Source organism: Mirounga leonina, unplaced genomic scaffold, assembly GCF_011800145.1.
Source record: "Mirounga leonina isolate KUSES-001 unplaced genomic scaffold, KU_Mleo_1.0 Mir_205, whole genome shotgun sequence".
NCBI classification, from domain to species: domain Eukaryota; kingdom Metazoa; phylum Chordata; class Mammalia; order Carnivora; family Phocidae; genus Mirounga; species Mirounga leonina.
This window is the reverse complement of record NW_023270515.1, coordinates 1,240,228-1,245,452: the sequence shown is the minus strand read 5'-3', so window position 1 is coordinate 1,245,452 and position 5,225 is coordinate 1,240,228.

Sequence of the window (5,225 nt, the reverse complement as noted above, 5' to 3'; positions counted from 1 at the left end):
TTTATTTATTTATTTATTTATTTATTTATTTATTTATTTATTTATTTATTTACTTGACAGAGAGAGACTCAGTAAGAGAGGGAACACAAGCAGGGGGAGTGGGAGAGGGAGAAGCAGGCTTCCTGCAGAGCAGGGAGCCCGATGGAGGGCTCGATCCCAGGACCCTGGGATCATGACCAGAGCCAAAGGCAGATGCTTAATGACTGAGCCACCCAAGCGCCCCCTTATATTGGTTTTTGTTAAATGTTCCACTATTTAGAGAAACTTTTCATCTTCAGTATTCAATGGAAATTTCCATTCAGATTTCTTGTGATATGCAAATTTAATTCATAAACTTTCTGTTTCTTCATTTATTCACTCAACAAATACTCATTGATAACCCATTATGTGCAAGTCATTAGCCAAGGCTTCACGTGGGACATGAATTTCTGTAAGACTGCTTTCAGGGACTCTGCAATCTCATAAGAAAATCTACTAAGTTTTCATCTGCATGACTGACAACAAAAACCATCCCAGGACAGAAATGTGTGGCCCAAGATGACAGCTTTTTACCTCAACGCTATGTCCTTAACCGACTCCGTTTAAAGACAGTCATTCATCAGTTAAGAATTCGCCTTCTGGCTGCTAGCCTCATATTTCCCCCTTTCTTCACCTTGTCAAAGAATATGAGAAACTTCATCAAGTGTTTTAATGAGATGAAAACATGCATACAATATTCCTAAATTCACTAATTAAACACAAGAAGGAAAATGAGGCTAATTGGTTATGGCTCATCGGGAACGTAAGCTGGCACTCAGTGTTCATTATTTCCTATTGTGAATGTTCAGAAACCATCTGTTTTCACACACCATTCCAGAAGCTACAAGGGGCTGACTTGACGTTTACCAGTCCACAGTCTCTGTTTTTCCCTTTTTTCTTTTTTTTTTTTAAGATTTTATTTATTTATTTGACAGAGAGAGAGAGAGAAGGAACACAAGCAGGGGGAACAGCAGAGGGAGAGGGAGAAGCAGGCTTCCCGCAGAGCAAGGAGCCCGATGCGGGGCTCGATCCCAGGACCCCGGGATCATGACCTGAGCCGAAGGCAGACGCTTAACCGACTGAGCCACCCAGGCGCCCCTCCCTTTTTTCTGAAAAGAACTCACCCGAGCCTATTCCCAGTCTTTGGAACCCTTATCCACGACTGTGAATCCTCAAAGGTACCTGGCAGGAGCTCTGAGGAATACTCTGGGCTGTGACTCATCTGGAGCTGACACGTCCATCCGCCATATAAGTGCCTGTTAGGCTTTATGGCTATCCTTTCCCCTCCCCTCTGTCTACCTCCCTTTATATATTGTTCTACCCTTTCCAGCCAGAAGACCCTCTTTGGCAGACCACAGAGTGAATGATTCTCTTGGCTTTTCTCCTTCTACTGCATAATAGAATCTTCCTCAAGGAAAGATCTTACACTTCTCGGTCCCCTGACCCTCTTCTGTAAGATCCTTGCCAAAGAGTTTTACTCCATTTAGATAGAGCACCTCTCCCTCCATCCTTTGTACATTATCCCTCAAAGCTGAGCTCAAAGACCTTCCTGTGCAGCCTTCTGTCTTCTTTAGATGCCTTTCCCTATAATTTTATTTGTGCATTTTGGATCATCACTTTGCTTTTGCAATTCTTCTGTTCTTTATAGTAAATATCCCTTTTAAGAGATCATAGTTGGATCATTGGATTTTAAGATATTTTTAAAAATAAAGAGGACAGGAAAATCCAGAGTGGGGAAATTTGTATTTAAACAGGAGACTAAGTCAAGGGATACCAATAAAGTAGTTTGAGAAGTTTGTGGCCAAATGAAAAGAAATCACGTTCAAAATTTGTAATACAAGAACATCAAAAGTAGGAAGCCATCTCCACTATCATCAGAATAGAAAAGGGATATTTGGGGACATAAGCAAAGAAGCACATCACTTTTCCCATACTTGCACTGAAAATATCAAAAGTACACATGCTTGCTGTGAAATAATCCAAATATTCCAGAGCTGCACTGAGTCCCACAAACGCCATGAGCACTACCCAGAGACAGACCACAGTGAAGAGTTCTGTATGTATGGTCCTGAAGACAGGAGGGTTTCTTTTCTACAGTCGGTGTTGAATCTGAACATTCAAATGAGGTTTTATGTCAGAGAGATCAGAAGCATCAGACTTAGTAATGTTTGGCAAACAGGATGTTCTAAACCCAAACAGACAAAAATGTTTCTAAATAAGCCATTCAGCCCTCAGGGCACCCACCCAAGGTGTTGCTGTAGATGTTGCTGTAGAAGACACCCTCCTTGAGGATGGAAGCAAAGCTTAGCCACCATTTAGCTCCCATTTAAATACGCCAGCTGAGAGTTGTGCACATTGCCCTGTTTCTTTTTAATTTTTTACTTAAATTCAATTTAACATATACTGTATTATTAGTTTCAGAGGTAGAATTCAGTGATTCATCAGTTGCATATAATACCCAGTGCTCATTCCATCACGTGCCCTCCTTAATGCCCATCACCCAGTTACCCTATCCCTCCACCCACCTCCCCTCCAGCAACCCTCAGTTTGTTCCCTATAGTCAAAAGTCTCTTATGGTTTGCCTCCCTCTCTGTTTTCATCTTGTTTTATTTTTCCTTCCCTTTTATTTTTCCTTCTTGTTTTATTTTTGTTTTTGTTTCCTTCTTGTTTTATTTTTCCTTCCCTTCTCCTATGTTCCTCAGTTTTGTTTCCTAAATTCCACATGTGAGTGAAATCATATGGTATTTGTCTTTGACTTATTTCACTTAGCATAATACCCTCTAGTTCCATCCATGTCGTTGCAAATGGCAAGATTTCATTTTTTGATGGCTGAGTAATATTCCATTGTATATATGAACCACATTTTCTTTATCCATTCATCTGTTGATGGACATCTGGGCTCTTTCCACAGTTTGGCTATTGTGGACATTGCTGCTATGAACATTGGGGTGCAGATGCCCTTTTGACATTCCCCTATTTAAAAGGATTCCCCATTCCTCATATATAGATAAAATGAGACCATACAAATGTGTATATATATACACATGTACATATATATATATATATACACACACACATCCCTCTTTCTTTCCATGATACTTACCTTGAACCATGAGGTTTCCTAAATAGCTCTGATCTGTCAGTCACCCTGTTTTAATGTTCTAGGGCCTTCATAACAAGGTTACTTCACACTGTGGGGCTTAAACAGAATGTACACTCAGTTCTGGAGCCCAGAGGCCCCAAAATCAAGGTATTGCAGGCTTGGTTCCTTCCAAAGGCTGCGAGGTAAAGATCTGTTCCAGGCCTCTCTCCTGAGCTGGTAGATGGTTCTCTTCATGTTCACAGGCTTTCTTCCTATATGCAAGTTTGTCTCCAAATTTCCTTTTTTAATAAAGACTCCAGTCATATTGGATTAGGGGTCACCCTAATTATGTCACCTTTAACTTGGTAAAAACCCTGTCTCCAAAAATGGCCACTTTCTGAGGGACTAGGGGTTAGAAAGTCAGCATATGAATTTGGGCAGCACAACTCAACCCACAAAACACCCGCCCCTCCAGCCTCTACCCTGAAAATCACTTTACTCTGGAAGAGAAGCAGCTCCTCAGCATCAAAAGATGCTCTCTCGCACAGAGAGCCGTGTTCCAGCTGGCTGGGGATCGACAAGAGACCAGCCTTTCCCAGAAAGTAAGAAACACGGGAAGTATGACAAGAAGGAAGAACAGAAAAGGGAAGAGAGTACAGGAGACAAGAGTGCCCTCAGGAGGAGGAGAGTGGCAGTGGGAGTGGCTGAGAGTCCATCAGCTCAGCCCTTCCACTCGGTTCTGCTCCAGGAAATGAAGTCAGGAGTACTGTGGGCTGGAAGCACAGGCTTCCTGACGGCGGACAAGAGGCACTCCACACATGGGCCATCCAGTCCTATAAAGGCACCGAGGGACCCTGGCTGCCATATTTCATACTCGCAATGTCACAGATGTAATCTACCAACCAGATTGTTGCATAGACCATTAACTGTCACTGAGGGCCCTTGTTCCCTTCCACACTACAGACATGGGTGAAGATGTGCCAGGATATGGAAGTGAGTTTGCATGGAGCCCAAGCATTGGTCCTAATCCTATGTGCCACCATTTATTCACTGAGCTCCTGTTCTGTGCCAGGCACTGTGTTAAATATTGTGCTTAAGTGTAGCTGGAGTCTAAGTGGGGCTAAAGTGCAGATGGGGTTTGGGGGCTGGGAGTTTCCTCCACCCCACCGGGGTATCCATCTTCATAAGCTGATAGGGGGAGGGCACATTGAGGTTATAGGAGGAGGGAGGAGATGGTGCTTGGGGCCTGGGGAAGACCTTGGGGGGAGACAGGGGAGCACTGTGGGAGAATGTGGGGGACCCAACCCATCCTCAAGGCTCCTTCTGGAAGCAGCGTTGTAAGTAAGAGGCAAAGGGGATTTTTTTATTCCCAACAAAATAATCTCTTAATGGTTTATCCATTTGTGGTAAACTACAAAGAAAAACTAACACTGATGAATGTAAAATTCGGGGTGGTGGTTTCTCCGAGGGCCACCAGGGAGGTGCACATCAGGCATCAAAGGAGCTGCTGACATTTTTTTTTAATTTAAATTCAATTAATTAACAAATAATGTATTGTTTGTTTCAAGGGTACAGGTCTGTGATTCATCAGTCTTATATATACCCAATGCTCATTACAACACATACCCTCCCCAATGTCCATCACCCAGTTACCCTATTCCCTCACCAGCAACCCTCAGTTTGTTTCCTAAGATTAAGAGTCTCTTATGGTTTGTCTCCCTCTCTGGTTTCCTCTTGTTTCATTTTTTTCCCTCTCTTCTCCTATGATCCTCTTCTTTATTTCTTAAATTCCACATATGAGTGAGATCATGTGATAATTGTCGTTCTCTGATTGGGAGCTGCTGACATTCTATTTCTCAGTTTGATGAAGACTTTGTGACCTTGGGGCTCAGAGACAAGTGTCTCCCCATCCCTGTGTGGACCCCATAGCCACACCCAATAGCTGCCCGGCCTGGCTCTCTTCTGCCCTTAGAATCTTCTAAAATTGCAAACTGACTCTAACTTGGGTTAACAATTTATTTTGCAGGAATCTTCTGAACCAGTTTTTCCTTCATACCCCCAAAGTATTTTGTGTCTGATGACAAAATGCTAAGACTTGTAAATAACTGCAACTTTTCATTTAATA